Source organism: Microtus pennsylvanicus, chromosome 9 (assembly GCF_037038515.1).
Source record: "Microtus pennsylvanicus isolate mMicPen1 chromosome 9, mMicPen1.hap1, whole genome shotgun sequence".
Lineage (NCBI taxonomy): Eukaryota > Metazoa > Chordata > Mammalia > Rodentia > Cricetidae > Microtus > Microtus pennsylvanicus.
Genome location: NC_134587.1, coordinates 51924747 through 51941432, shown reverse-complemented (window position 1 = coordinate 51941432; position 16686 = coordinate 51924747). Strand labels below are relative to the sequence as shown.

The 16686-nt window shown below is 39.5% G+C and overlaps 1 protein-coding gene across 3 annotated transcripts in view; it reads right to left on the bottom strand.

Annotated features, from left to right (window-relative positions):
- The window catches only part of Nr6a1 (nuclear receptor subfamily 6 group A member 1), a 169401-nt gene that overhangs the window by 146589 nt on the left and 6126 nt on the right, over positions 1-16686 (bottom strand). The gene's annotated exons all lie outside the window — the stretch shown is intronic.

The window sequence follows — 16686 nt, the reverse complement described above, 5'->3', positions numbered from 1 at the left end:
TGCTCAGAGGTTAAGAGCAATGGCTGCGCTTCAGGAGGTCCTGAGTTCAATTCCCAGCAACCACATGGTGGCTCACAACCATCTGTAATGAGATCTGGTGCCCTCTTCTGGCCTACAGACATACATGGAGGCTGAACACTGTGTACATAATAAATAAATCTTTAAAAAAAAAATCAGGGGCTGGAGAGATGGCTCAGCGGTTAAGAGCACTGCCTGCTCTTCCAAAGGTCCTGAGTTCAATTCCCAGCAACCACATGGTGGTGGCTCACAACCATCTGTAATGAGATCTGGTGCTATCTTCTGGCCTGTAGACAGAATACTGAGAATACTGTATACATAATAAATAAATAAATCTAAAAAATAAAAAAAAAAAATCAACCTGGGAGGACCAATGGAACCGAAAAGAAGACCCGGGTATCAGGCTGGAGAGATGGCTCAGCAGTTAAGAGCTGCTCTTCCAGCTCTTAACAATTCGTAATGAGATCTGGTGCCCTCTTCTGGCCTGCAGGCATACGTGTAGGCAAAACACTGTATACACACCAAATAAACTTTTAAAAAAAAAAAGAGGACCCAGATATCAATCCACACATATTGGAACACCTGATCTCTTTTTTTTTTTTTTTTTTTGATTTTTCGAGACAGGGTTTCTTTGTAGCTTTTGGTTCCTGTCCTGGAACTAGCTCTTGTAGACCAGGCTGGTCTCGAACTCACAGAGATCCGCCTGCCTCTGCTTCCCGAGTGCTGGGATTAAAGGCATGCGCCACCACCGCCCGGCTCTGATTTTTTTTTAAAGATTTATTTATTTATTTATTATGTATACAGTATCTGTCTGCATGTATACCTGCATGTCAGAAGAGGGCACTATATCTCATCATAGAAGGTTGTGAACGACCATGTGGTTGCTGGGAATTGAACTCAGGAACTCTGGAAGAACAGGCAGTGCTCTTAACCTCTGAGCCATCTCTCCAGCCCCGAACACCCGATCTTTGATAAAGAAGCAAAAAATATCAAATGGAAAAAAGAAAGCATATTTAACAAGTGGTGCTGGCATAACTGGATATCAACATGTAGAAGAATGAAAATAGACCCATATCTATCACCATGCACAAAACTCAAGTCCAAATGGATCAAAGACCTCAACATAAAGCCAGCCACACTGAACCTTATAAGAGAAAGTGGGAAGTACACTTGAATGCATTGGCACAGGAGACCACTTCCTAAATAGAACCCCAGCAGCACAGACACTGAGAGAAACAATTAATAAATGGGACCTCCTGAAACTAAAAAGCTTCTGTAAAGCAAAGGACACTGTCAACAAGACAAAACGACAGCCTACAGAATGGGAAAAGATCTTCACTAACCCTACATCAGACAGAGGTCTGATCTCCAAAATATACAAGGAACTCAAGAAATTGGACACCAACAGATCACATAATCCAATAAAAAAATGGAGTACAGACCTAAACAGAGAACTCTCAATAGATAAATCTAAAATGGCTAAAAGACACTTAAGGAAATGTTCAACATCCTTAGCTCAACTGTGTTCATAGTATCTTTGTTTGTCATAGCCAGAACCGGGAAACAACCTAAATGCCCCTAGATCGACGAATGGATAAGAAAAATGTGGTACATTTACACAATGGAGTACTACCAGCAGAAAAAAAATAACGACAGCATGAATTTTGCAGGAAAATTTTGCAGAGAAATGCAAATCAAAACAACTCTGAGATTCCATCATACAACTGTAAGAATGGCCAAGATCAAAAACATTGATGACAACTTATGCTGGAGAGGTTGTGGGGAAAGGGGAAACACTTCTGCATTGCTGGTGGGAATGCAAGCTGGTACAGTTCCTTTGGATGTCAGTGTGGCAATTTCTCAGAAAATTAGGAAACATCCTTCCTCAAGACCCAGCAATACCACTTTTGGGTATAATATCCAAAGGATGCCCAATTGTGCTACAAGGACATGTGGCCAACTATGTTCACAGCAGCTTTGTTTGTCATAGCCAGAACCTGGAAACAACCTAAATGCCCCTAGATCAACGAATGGATAAGAAAAATGTGGTACATTTACACAATGGAGTACTACCAGCAGAAAAAAATAACGACAGCATGAATTTTGCAGGAAAATGGATGGAGCTAGAAAACATTATTTTGAGTGAGGTAACCCAGACACAGAAAGACAATTATCACATGTACTCACTCATAGGTGGTTTTTAAACATAACGCAAAGAAAGCCAGCCTACAAACCACACTCCCAGAGAACCTAGACAACAATGCGGACACTGAGAGACTTACATAGATATAATCTACACGGGAAGTAGAAAGTATAAAAAGACAAGATCTCCTGAGTAAATTGGGAGAAAATGGGGAAAGTGGGGGAGGATTGAAGGGGGAGAGGAGAGGCAGGGAGGGGAGCAGAGAAAAATGTAGAGCTCAATAAAAATCAATAAAAAATGTTTTTAAAAAAAGCAGCTGGTGAAACTAAACCACTAGCACTCCTTCACTGTCACACATCCACACGCCTTAGACAGGGGATCTGTGAACTGGAGGCCAGCCTATTCTACACAGTGCGTTTCAGAATACCCAGGGTCACATCGAGACCCTGTCTCAAAAACAATGTAAAAAGAGAGAATGCATGCCTATAATCCCAGCAGAGGCAGGCAGATCTCTGTGAGTTCAAAGCCAGCCTGGTCTACAGGTTGAGTTCCAGGACAGCCAGGGCCAGGGCTCTTACACAGAGAAACCCTGTCTCTGAAAATCCGAGAGAGAGAGAGAGAGAGAGAGAGAGAGAGAGAGAGAGACAGAGAGAGAGAGAGAGACAGAGAGAGAGAGACAGAGACAGAGAGACAGAGAGAGAGAGAGAGACAGAGAGACAGAGAGAGACAGAGACAGAGCGAGAGAAAGAGAGAGATTTGAAACCTTGGTCTACAACTCAGACTAAGTATTGTGTGGTGATGCATGTCTTTGGTCTCAGAACTCAAGAGTCATAGGCAGATGTGGGCCTAGTTCATATTATGTAGTTGAGTTTCAAGACACCTAGGTTATGTAAAAAGAGCCTAAAATTCTCAGTATTTTAAAAAGGAGGGGGCCTGAACAGATGGCTCTGTGGCTAAGAGTACCTGCTGCTCTTGCAGAGCACTCACATGGTTTATAACCATCTGTAACTCCATTGCCAGGGCTCCAACCCCCTCTTCTGGCTTTTATAATAATTATTATTATCCAGGCTGGAAACCTTCTTGTGCATGTACAACAAACTTTTTAAAACAAGGTTATGAAATTCTTCCCTTTGTATTTGAAGAAACTGTCAAAATACAAAATCAAATTAAGAAAACATGACAATAGGACATACTTTTCTCTTAATTATTCAGAAACTTTAAAAATAAAATACACCATGAGGTGGTGATACAAGCCTTTAATCACAGCACTGGGAAGGCAGAGGCAGGCAGATCTTCGGGTCTGAGGCCAGCTTGGTCTACATGTAAGTTCCAGGACAGCCAGGGCCACACAGAGAAACCTGTCTCAAAAACCAAAACAAAACAAATTTAAAAATTAAGAAATAAAAATATAAACAATCACCTCCAAATCCCAGAATCCATATGGCAACTCACAACCATCCATTATCCAATGTCTTCTTCTGGGCTTGAGAGACACACAGGCATATAGGAAAACACCTATACATATTAATAGACTTTTTAAAGGATTTATTTATTTATTTAATGTATATGGGTGTTTTGCCTGTACATAAGTCTGTGCACCAGTTATGTGCTTGTTGTTAAAGAAGGGCAGAAGAGGATCCTTTGGAGTTACAGAAAGTTATGAGCTGTCATGTGAGTGCTAGGAATCCAACCCCTGTCCTCTGGTAGAGCAGTGTTCTTAACTGTTAAGCCATCTCTCCAGCCCCATAATAGTTTTTCTAATCAAATTATAATCTAGATTCTAATCATGGCAGTTATATCAGGTACCTATTTACTGTCTCTAACAAAATACACTAAGATAGCAATTAAATTTATAGCAATTATAAATTATAAAGCAATGCTTTTTAATTGTACTTGATATAAAAATTACATTCAGTGGCTGGATGGTGAGGCACACCTTTAATCCCCGCACTTGGGAGATAGAGGCAGGAGGAGCTCGGTGACTTTAAGGCTTTAAATTCTATGGCTAGAATTTAACACAATTTTTGTTTTTATTGAATTTAACCTTAGTGTTCCATATTTGGACAAATAACTTTGAGGGCTGCACAAGTTCTTCTGAAAAAGTTGTGGTAGCTAGTCAGAATGCCTTAGTCACAGCATTAAGGAAGCAAAGGTGGGCATTGCGCAACATTTGATTACACTTCGTAAAGATGTGCCACTGTGACTGGTTTAATAAAAAGCTAAAAGACCAGTAGTCAGGCAGGGAAAATAGGTGGGTCTTCCGAGCAAAAAGAGGAACTGGGATGAGTCTAGGCAGGCAGAGGTGGTGCCAGGAGCGGCAGAACAAATCGGTGGTATAGAATGAAAGGTAAAAAGCCACATGGTAGAACATAGATTTAAAAATATGTGTTAAGATATAAAACCTAGATGGGGAAAAGCCTAAGCTAAAGGTTGAGCTTTTATAATTAATGAGTAGTGTCCATATTATTATGTGGGAGTTGGCTGGTGGGACACAGAAAGACTCCTTACAGTGGGCAGAGTTCTGTGGGTTTGAAGCCAGCCTGCCTCATACCAAATTCTAAAACAGCAGGAACTTGTCTAGTACAGAGAACCAACTCTCAAATGTTATCCTCTGACCTCCACACAAATATTGTGCCATGAACTCAGGCATGCACATACACACATAACAAATAGAAAAATGTGAGCCGGAAAGATAGCTCAGTGGTTAAGAGCACTGACTATTCTTCCAGAGGATCTGGATTCAACTCCCAGGACCCACATGGCAGATCACGAATGTCTGTAACTATAGCTCCAGGGACCCCGACACCCTTAGAATAGGCAAAACACTAATGCACACAAGAACAAAAAAAAAAATAGAAAATAGATAAATGTTTTTAAAAAGTTGGGTTCTTCAAACAACTGCTATTTAACATTTAAAATATTAAACAAAAGAAGATATTATACAATCATGAAATTTGATATTGGACCAGGCAGTGGCGGTGGTAGTGCACATGTTTAATCCCAGCACTTGGGAGGCAGAGGCAGGCGGATCTCAGTGAGTTTGAGGCTAGCCTGGTCTACAAAGCAAGTTCCAGGACAGCCAAAGCTATTACACAGAGAAACCCTGTCTTAAAAAACTAATAAATAAATAAACAAACAATGATACTGATACAAGACTGAAGTTTGGAAAAATACTGGCTAAGAGGGCACGCTTTGTATGCAGAATTCAATTAATTCCCCGGAATTGGGAGGGGGACTAATATACTGGAATAGGTGTATGAGAAATATTATTTTCAACTCTAAGTCTCAGTTCATTCATCTTCAATATGGGCTTGTATCATCTTTCAATATGGGCTTGTATCATCTTTCAAAGAAAAATGTAGAAAGGATTACATGAGTAACACCTGGTTCTCAGTATCCAACACTATCTTATTCCTTCCCTTTATTAAGGGGAACTCAGGGAAAAGCTCCGAGTGGGGCTGGAGAAGCCTGGCTTCCTAGGTATTAAAGGAAGGAGTATGTTCCTTAATTGAACCTCCGGGGACCTTGCTTTGCTGCTAAAGCTGCAGTCTGCTCTCCTAAGACTTGTAATTACAGTTTCACACCAGTAATTGAGAATAAAGGGCTACAAAAAAAGTGGTGGAGAAATCCGGTTCCAAAGAGTAGGGTAGGAAGAAAAGGCAATTCTACAACATAAGTTCAAGCTAGAAGATGCTTTAGGGCTGGAGATTGTTCAGTGAGCAAGGGCTTTTGCCACCAGACTCTCAGGAACCATATAGTGGAAGGAGAGATGGACTCCATAAACTGTCCTCCAACTTCCACACACATGCCCTGGCACCAAACACTCCACTCACTCTCTAAGCATTTCATTTGTGCAAATTGAATTGAAGAGTCTTGATCAGTTGTTCTCAACCTTGCTAATGCTGTGACCCTTTTAATACAGTTCCTTGTGTTGGGGTAAACCCCAACCATAAAATTACTTTTGTTGATACTTCATAACTGTTATTTTGTTATTGTTATGAATCACAATGTAAATATCTGTGTTTTCTGTGAAAGGTCATCAGAGAAAGGGTCATCAGAGCCCCAAAGGAGTCAAGACCCACAGGTTGAGCTGCTAGTCTGGATGATCCACAAACCAGTCTTGACCACTTCGTCACTTGTTACTGTATTAGAGCCCACAGGAAAGAAAGCCCTTGAGGGGAGTTGAGCCTTGAGAAGAAGAACTTCAAAAAAACCTGAAAAAAAGAAGAGTGAGAAAGGAAGAAGAGCACAAGGAAGGAAAGAAGGAAAATGAGAGAGGTAGGGGAGAAGTGGAGGAGAGAGAAAAGGGAAGGGGGAAGAGACAAAAAGAACACTGAGTACACTTAGTATGGTCCTACCACTGTAGGATATCAGGAACTTTACATATGTGGCTTCATTTCTCCCAAACCCATCCATGCGGTAATTCCAACCTCTAGATTTGCCGGTTTATAACAATTCTCACTCATGGAGCAATCTGCCTGCCCCATAATTTTGATTCCTCAAAAGTTCAAAATAAAAGATTAAAGTTATAGTACTTTCAAGAACGTTCAATTTGCTGGAGAGAACTGGGACAGAAAGAGAGGCCTTTGCTGGAGGATAGATACTGTAGGACCCAGCCATGACAAGCTCAACAGAGGTCTGAGTCTCAGTCACAGACCATCCAAAGGAAATTCCTAACATTCCAATTGTTGTAGATAGGATCACCTGCCAGGACACACCCATTGCTTTTCGTCAGGACACCCCCAGACAAATGTCAGCCAATCAGGAGTCCTGAATCTTAGAAATTCCTCACCACCTTTGCTATTATAAAAACCCAACTTTAACTGAGCTTGGAGCTCTCATATCACTCCAATAGCAGGACACACAGAGAATCCGAGTTTGCAGACTTGTGTAAAATAATGGCTCTTTGTTTTCACATACAGGACTCGGACTCCAAGTTGGTTTTGGGAGGACTCTGTGATCTGGGCAACAGATACAACCAGTTTTCGCTAGAGAGAATGAGAACACAGGAAGGAAAATGGAGAAAGGGAAATCACAGAACAACAATTAAGGAAATTAATAACTGTAAATTCTACAAAGTAGATTCCGCCAACTGATTAATGAACCAGATATAAGTAAATTGGACATGTGGCAAACTGGTTTTCAGCAGGTTGGATTCAATAAACTGGTTAACTTTAGTTAAAGATTATGACGGCTATTATTGGTTGTCAACTTGACTACATCTGGAAATAACTAAAATACAAAAGTGGAACGCACACCACAGTGAGGAATTTTTGCTTAATTTGAAGTAGGAAGATCCACTTTTTTTATTTTTATTTTGTTTTTCAAGACAGGGTTTCTCTGTGCAGCCTTCACTGTCCTGGAACTAGCTTTGTAGAGTAGTGTGCCCTCGAACTCACAGAGATCCTCCTCTCAAGTGCTGGGAGATCCACTTCTAATCCAGATTTTTTTTTTTTTATGGTGAAAAAGTGTATATTTAGAATTAGCCGGCTGGGCTCAGTTTAGATGATTCCAATCTTGTTGGCAACATCCAGAGCATCATAATCAGGAGCCAACCGAACATTCGCCTTTTTCTCTCCATCGGGCCTTACGAGGGTGTTGACTTTGGCCACATAGATGTCATAGAGTTTCTTCACAGCCTGCTTGATCTGGTGCTTGTTGGCCTTGACGTCCACAATGAACACAAGTGTGTTGTTGTCTTCTATCTTCTTCATGGCTGACTCGGTGGTCAGGGGGAATTTGATGATGGCATAGTGGTCAAGCTTGTTCCTCCTGGGCGCGCTCTTCCGGGGGTATTTAGGCTGCCTTCGTAGCCGCAGGGTCTTGGGACGCCGAAAGGTGGGCATGTGCGGACCTTCTTCTTTTTGTGGCTGTGGACGCCTTCAGCACTGCCTTCTTGGCTTTCAAGGCCTCCACTTTAGCTTCGGCTTTGGGAGGGGCAGGAGCTTCCTTCTTCGCTTTCGGCGCCATCTTGACGAAAAGGATCTAATCCAGATCTTGAGGCAGGAAGACATACCTTTAGTCTGGGCCATACTTTCTGCTGGAAGTCTATATATAAGAACATGAAAAAGGGAAGTTTTTGTTCTTTGCCTACTGGTAAATCCATTCCTTTACTGGAATTAGAGCCTACTTTTCTGTGATCCAGTGTCTACAAAGACAGCCTCTTAGACTGAGCAACTACTGGATTCTTGGACTTTCTTTTCATAACCAGCCATTATTGGTGGCCTCCAGACTGTAAATCATTCCAATAAATCCCCTTTCTACATTTAAAAATCCATTTTGTTAAGTTTTATTACTCTAGAGAACCCAGATTAAAACACAGATTTAAAAAATTACTAGGGAATTGCATTCCTAAAGTAAAATGATTAACTCTTTACTGAAATAATGCCACCCAACCTCTAAATAGAAATTACAAATGTTTGTAGAAATGAACAGTTGTTAGAGACTCCAACAGTGGGGAAGGGAACTATTCGGCTGCAATGATCACTAGATGTGCTAGAGTGTGAACCTTGAGTTAGATCTGAGTTACCTTGTTTTTGCTGTTTTGTCTTGAGGAGACATAATGGTAACAGATCTGTAGAATCTCCACTCCTACTGGACTACAAAATAAGGTAGTATGTGGAAACTCCTTTATTTAGCCAAGGCAAACCTATTGCTCATGAGATTACATATCAAATTTTGCAGCACTGAAATTGCTACTCCTACCCCACCAATAGCATCCTCACAGGCTGCTAGGACTGGCAACAAGGGTTTTACTTTTGCTACTGTACACCGTCTTCATTCACATACACATAAGCATACAGCTTAATGATAAATTATTCTATCAAAGTATGGCTAGCTTCATTTTACTAAATAAATGTGAGAATTTGCTGGTCATGGTAGCCTACCTCACTGAGTTAGAAATCAGAACCAGGCATGAAGTTTTATAAATATTAATGTTTACTTTACACTGCCTAAGTATAACCAGAAAATCTTATTACCAAAATTCCTGCTCTTTCTTATGATATTTAAAGAGATTCTAAATATATATTTGTTACTTCTAAAATGTATTGAAATATTTCTTCTGTTTCTCCACTGTGCTAAAAACTTTTCTTTGATGTTAAGATGGCAAAGACAGACCTTTTCAGCAAATCTAAATAACACAAAGTGACACTCTGTAAAATGCCACCATACCCTAAACCCTTTCAAGTTGACATCTTAAATGTCTAACAAGTAAATAACATTTCTAGAGTCTATTTTGAGCTTCTCTTGCATGTAAGAGTATCTCTTGTAATTATTTCAGTGTTCACGCAGGGCAGCACACAGAAAAGAGATTCTACCTAATCTCTTTTGGAATTAAGAAAAGCTTTTATACTTCAGTTAGATTCAATGTCGTTTTGAGGCAATTACCAAACAAGATTATGAAAAGCAAACACCTACTCCATATAGCTGAAGGAAAGAGCAGATGACTTGTTCACTTTCTTATTAGAAAAGTATTATAAAAAAAATCATTTTTATGAAAAAGATATTTTCTGAGAAGTACAAGAAGGTTGATAAGAGATAAGGCAAAGCCAGCCTGGTCTAAAAGAGCTAGTTCCGGGACAGCCTCTAAAGTGACCGAGAAACCCTGTCTCGAAAAACCAAAAAAGAGAGAGAGAGAGAGAGATAGATAAGGCAAAGCAGTTTACAGGAGGGTTTATATATACAGGAAAATGGTTTTTAACTTATCCTAAGTAAATGAAGAATAAACAATTTTGAATGGATTACCTTGTATTTATTTTATAAAAGATTCATTATTGGCATTGAACAAAATAGAATCAAGGGGGTGAGAAATAAGAACCCTGAAAAAAATGTCAGTAGTGGTAGAAAACGAGAAGGAAAGAGTTGAGAGTACTTAGAGTACAGAAGTTCTGAGCTTTATAGCTAATTTGTTAGACTGTAGGGAAAAAAATAATTTTTTTAACTATTGGCAACTTAAAGTTCTGTTGACCTGTGACAGTCAGAAAGAAGCACAGCAATGCTCTGCAAACATCAGTGCTCACTTTCAACCAACAAAAACTTTAAAAATGACTACAAGATTCCTTGACTTTAATTTGCCTCTGAATAAAAATTTATAGATAACTATGATCCCAAAATGTTCCTATTTCCATTCTGAAGCCATCCCTATAAAAATTTCTGAGTGTTGCCAGGTGGCGGTAGTGCACGCCTTTAATCCTGGCACTTGGGAGGCAGAGGCAGGAGGATCTCTGTGAGTTTGAGGCCAGCCTGGTCTACAAAGTCAGTCCAGGACAGCCAGGACTACACAGAGACAGAAAAACCCTGTTGGGGGAGGGGGGATTCTTAGTGTGCTAGGCACTGTGGCACATCTCTTAATCCCAGCACAGAAGGCTTGAAGCTAGCCTGGTTTATACAAAACAAATAAAAAAGGTTGTGGGTACATTTTAAATTATTCTGAGATAACTCCAGGCAGGATCAGCAAGCTATTCAGCAATTTACAAAAAAACAAAAACAAAAACAAAAAACTATTTTCTAAGGAAATTCATTTAATTTCTCCCTGTGTGTCTAATTTTCCAATCCCACTCAGTTGTAGGTTTCAATATATGCTGAAGACACTGTGGAATATGATATAACTGAGTTCGAGGCCAGAGCAAGCTCCAGGACAGGGGTCCAAAGCTACAGAAAAACCCTGTCTCGAAAAAAGGGAAAAAAAAAAAGAAATATTAGAAATTACTTCATCAGTCAAAAAATAGATAAAAATAAGAACAAAGCAAATAGCCTACCAATGTCTCAATGCTATCTGTAGCATAAGAATTTCTTTTTAAAGAATTAGTCCTGCAGCCCTGGTTAGCAGAGGTACCTCAGAATAAATTAAGTCAATTACTGGTGAAAGAACAATGAGGTCAATCTTCCTAATTCCAGAATGGCCTGCAATCAAATGCCAAGATAAAAGAAAGCACAAGATAGTATAGGAGCTACTGTTTTAAAAGTAAAAAACTATTAACTATCTAAGTATCATATAGCCTGGAAAAGTTTCAAATTAAACACATGCTCAATGAATGAATAAAAGAAAAAAAGCAGAAGGGTTTTTACCATTTGATCACAAAAACAGGCACCCCCCCCCAAAAAAAAACTTAGAACTTGAAGAAAAACTTAATAACAATTGCTTGGAAGTAGAATTACCGGCATTTCCTCAGTAGTTTCAACAGTGACTGTATCTTCTGACTTAAAAACAGAGAACTACTAATGAACTCATGCCTAAAACCCAAAGAGCAACCGGTAATTGAATTCACAAGCTCAGAAATCACTGTTTAAAACCTAAATACAAGCTACCAGAGCCCTCCCAACTTGTATTTATATGCAAGCAATTCCAACTACTGCTCCCCAGAACATGCCCCATAGACATTTATAAAACTAGGTTTTCTCCAGCCAGAAGTTGTAGAATAAAGTTACAATACTTTACAAGTTACCCATAATCCTAAGCTTTTAATTAATAGAAATGTGTGAAAAGCAAACTTATGTAGAATATTTTTGAAAAGGCTCACAGCAGACAGAACATTTTATCTTCAAATGTTAAATGAACTTCAACACAGTAGTATTTTCAGGGACTAACATAATCATTTGAATCCTGAACATCTCGCAGCCCAACTATCTTTAGGATTTGATTTATCAGCAAGAAAGAGAATATTTGGGGGGGGGGGGGGGAAACAATTGTACTTTCCCACATTAGGTGACTCATTAAGCTCTCTTCTCCAAGGCTGATTGGCTTCCTGGTGCCAGTAAAATGATTGATGAGTATTTCAAATGCCAGTCTGGGCTGCACGCTCCACTCTGCCCCTCCCCCACGGCAATGCCTTCCCTTCCCTGCTGGGCTCCCTTTCACAGATCTGCAGTATTTAGGTTTCCCTTCTGTTTTGCAATTTTCTTTAATTGAATCGATGTTCTCAAATGCAAGGCATTTGATCTTCAGAAGACAGCACTCTTCTCAATTGCAGTTTTACAGTAAAAAACCCCTTTAAAAGTAATGAGGGAAAACTCTCAAGTTAACTATGGACTTGGCTCAGTGAATGAAACTCACAAAAGAGAAAATGTGGCAGAAACAGGTTACAAATGGAAAGAAAAGTGATCCCATTTTAAAAAAAATCTTGAATTTCTCTCAAATTTATACTCACTACTAATTATCCTAACATTAGTACTTTAATCGTAAACAAAGTTGACTTACAAATTTATACGTAAATCACACGGCTGAATTTATACGTAAATCACATGGCCATGCAAACTTTATAAAAACCAGTCCTTCTAATACAAAAATAGAAACAATGTAAATGTAAGAATGACTAAATGGTATAATCCTCTGAAACTCTGGGATGTGAGGACCATAGGTTTATGTGAGGACTTGATTTATGCAACACTTCCTAAATCTCAGCTTCCTGTTCTACCCAATTCATTCCCACCAAAAAGCTGGAAAATCATTTCCGGGATTAGTGAATTTAGTCTTATTTTATAGGTGTGTCCACAGAGACATACATACCTTTGAGACAGAGTGAGAATCAGAACCCAAGCATAAACTCCTTCCTTGGCCTCTCCTAACACCTTGGATGTGGCTGGTCTTCTCTGGAATCATAGTCCTGCTCAAAGTACACTGCTATTGCAATTGATGGCCCACAGTGCCCATCATTTCTCAAACTATTTTTCTTTTTGCTAGGAAATCACCCTCTATATTATACAAGTCTTAAGCAACTAGCTTTTATATTTCCATTTGCAAAGGTCCACATCAATATCCTTGCACTGGATCTCCCTTTTCACATAACCAGCTTTTGTGTACCAGGTATGAAAAAGGTAGTAGGGGATAAAGGCCTCCTTTCCTTCTTAAATCCAGTCAAGCAGTCAGAAGCTTATTGACCATTCTCCTTAACCTAGAATATCTATCTAGTCTTTTTTAAATTATAAGGAGAACAAAATTTCTAATCAGAAACTTTCTTTGTTCTAGTTTCAGGACTCATCGAACTTTCAGTATTTAGCTTCAACACACGTGTTAAAACACTGCTGGCCCCACATTTCTCAATTTCCCTCTCTTCTGTTTTGTAGACTGACTGATAACAGCAAAGGATTGAGATTTCCAATCAACTCTTCTTTTATTCATGAAACAGCAATTTCATGTATATTGTACAGGAACATCAGCAATTCAAAACCCCTTCTTTCCTGAGTGCTCACCCATCTGATTTAACAGGAATTATTGTTCCTTTAGTAGCGATAAAATCTTCTAGCCAATCACTTGTTAAATACATCATGCAAAGAAGAAAAAATAGTTGCTTGCAACTCAGAGTGGCTCTTTGTGACTCTCACCTGTAGGAGCTAGATTCTGGACTTTCTCAACAAAGATAAGTACTCTGCATTCTCAGTCATCTGTTTTGGGGTAAACATTAAGCTTGGCACTTCACTGACCTTGTCCCTAATCCTGATACACCATCAGGCAATTTCAGAGACAAAATATATAAAAAGTGCATATATATATTCTAAAAAATAAATTATTAGTATGTCACTGTGAAATGGAGTGGGGGTTTAGTCTCTGCACTTCAAAGTTGGTTTTCTTCTTTAACATTATTGTGCATTGTACATGAGCAAGTGTGTGTAGACGTCAGAGGTCCATCACTTGCAGGGGCAGCTTCCAGAGTTCTCAGCCTTGGCAGGCAAGAGCCCTTACCAGATGAGTTACCTCCCTAGGCCCAGGCCCCTGTAGAACAGGGATAACGGAGCCCATGGCTCACAGGGTTATAAGGATAAAGTAAACACTACAAGTTAGCTATTATTAAAGGGGAATACTGAAATTCAGAGAAGGGACATGACAAAGTTAGATAGCCAAGATCTTTATTCAGTTACATGCCAGTTCTGCATTTCTCAACCTGTGGGTTACAACACTTCTAGAGCTCAAATGACCTTTTCAAAGGGGTCACCTAAGTATAAAACACAGGTATCTATAGTAGCGAATTGCTATGAAATAGTGACAATAATTTTATGATGGGTGGGAGCGGCCTTAGGGAGGTTGAGAGCCAGGGCTCCAGTCCCAGCTCTTTGCCTCTCATACCATTCAACCAAAATCCTTCCTCCTGGGCTTGCAGAACTAGCAGCACTTCCAAAAAACAAAGCCCTTTAAATGGGTGTCAGTAGGGGGTTCCCCCAGGTGGTTTATTATCCTGTTGAAAAGGCATCTCGGTGGAGGGACTGAAAGGACAAAGCAGATTTAAAGGGTACAGTATCAACACGGAAGGAAAAAAAAATAGGCTTCAAAAACTGGGCTAAAATCATTTGACGCAACTAAAGAATTTGTTTAAAGACTTCATCAGAAACATAAAACCCAGGCATTAAAATCAAAAGATAAGGTTATAAATTTCTTATAACTAAGCTATAAGTTTCATGGAACATGTTTGTATCGGACATGAACTCTCAAACCCCAAGATAATTATAGAGCTCTTAGGACAGAGCCTCCAATGCTGAAGACGTTTCCTCACCACCCAAACTAGGTTCTGATGCAGTAACTCCCAACTGTTACTGTCATGTGGCATTTCTTCCGCCAACAAACTCTACAGAATGAGTTCTAGTTAGCAGTTAGTCAAAGGTAAGGAGTAAATTCCTAACTTTTTTTTCAAGACAGGGTTTCTCTGTGTAGTCCTGGCTGTCCTAGAACTCCCTCTGTAGACCAGGATGGCTTCCAACTCAGAGATCTGCCTACCTCTGCCTCCCCAGTGTTGAGTTAAAGACAGGCAGCACCACCGCCCAGCTAAATCCCTAGTTTTTAACAACATAGTAACTGACTTACACTAAAAGGTTATTCACACTAAGAAAGGGTATTCCTAAGCCACAGGAGGATATGGTTCTCCTATCCACACTTCATTACTATCTCAGTGAAAATCAGGTTGAAAGAAAACCAATCTACAAAATTGCATTGCCAAATCACAACTCCTAAAGACAGATTTGCCTAAGGAAAGTAAATAAGACAACCTCTTTGTTAAATTTTTATTTTATTTTCAATTATATATACATGTGTGTGTTTGTGTGTAGGTGCAGGTGCCCACAGTCAGACGAAATTTGAACCCCGACAATTGTACGAGGAACCGAACTTTGATTCTCTAGAAGAGAAGCAATTGCTCCTAACTACTGAGACATCTTACTAGCCCCATATGATTGTTAGTTTTAATTGTGATGTAACATTGGAAGAAAGGCTCAGGAAGGGATTACCTAGATCAAGATGGTCTATGGGCTCCCAAGAACCCATGTTATTCTTTTTTTTTTAAATGTTAATTTGTATCTGAGTACTCTGCATTTTTGTAGCGATGAATCATACTTGTTTGTTACCAGACTTGGTTCTACAACTTGAATATATAGTTCTTGCAGAAGAATGGAGCTGCTGGGTGCTGGCAAGATGGCTCAGAGGTTAAGAGCACTGGCTGCTCTTCCTGAGTTTAATTCCCAGCAACCACATGGTGGCTCATAACCATCTGTAATGAGATCTGGTGCCCTCTTCTGGCCCACAGGGATACATGCAGACAGAATATTGTACATATAATAAAAATAAATAAATCTTTAAAAAAAAAAACTTTAAAAAAATGGAGCTGCTGAAAAGCTGCTGCCCAACACAGCAGCTAAGCAATCGGCTAATGAGAGCACTGAGACATACTTCATTTAAGAAATTCAAACAGAAAACAAAATTAAGTCTAAAACATCTTGGTAATAATTGATCAAGAAATGATGGAAAACAATCCAAATGAGTACTGCCTCATTACTTTTTAACATTATTTAGTATACATTAAAGTAACACAGTGGTGCTCAGACCACATCTCTGAATTAAACTGTAGTAAGAAAAATATTTTACCTGATCCAGTCGAATATGCATTATTATTGAAATAGTCAAACTGAATCTTTTAGTTCTTCCAAGGTGATAATGCTTCAAGATTCATACGAACACATGACTTAGAGGCTGTTAAGTGAAAACTGGCGCAGTTAACTCTCCACATTGAGCCTCACTACTTTATTTTGAAATAGATGTTAATGAATGCTTTCTTCCTTTTTTTTTTTTTTTTTTTTTTTTTTGAGACAGGGTTCTCTGTAGCTTTGGAGCCTGTCCTGGAACTCACTCTGTAAATCAGGCTGGCCTCGAATTCAGAGGTCTGCCTGCCTCTGCCTCCCAATTGCTGGGCTTTCATAAATCTTTATCAGAGGGCCAGGCGATGGTGGCTCACGCCTTTAATCCCAGCACTCGGGAGGCAGAGAGAGGCAGGCGGATCTCTGTGAGTTCGAGACCAGCCTGGTCTACAAGAGCTAGTTCCAGGACAGGTTCCAAAGCCACAGAGAAACCCTGTCACGAAAAACCATAAAAAAAAAAAGAAAGAAAAAAAAGAAAAAGAAATCTTTATCAGATTATGTCTCAAGGAAACATAGGCAAAATTTCAAGGGAAGTTCAACTATCTCTTCAACCAATTAGTCTTTTTTTTTTATTATGTATACAATATTATGCCTCTATGTATGCCCGCACTCCAGAAGAGGGCGCCAGA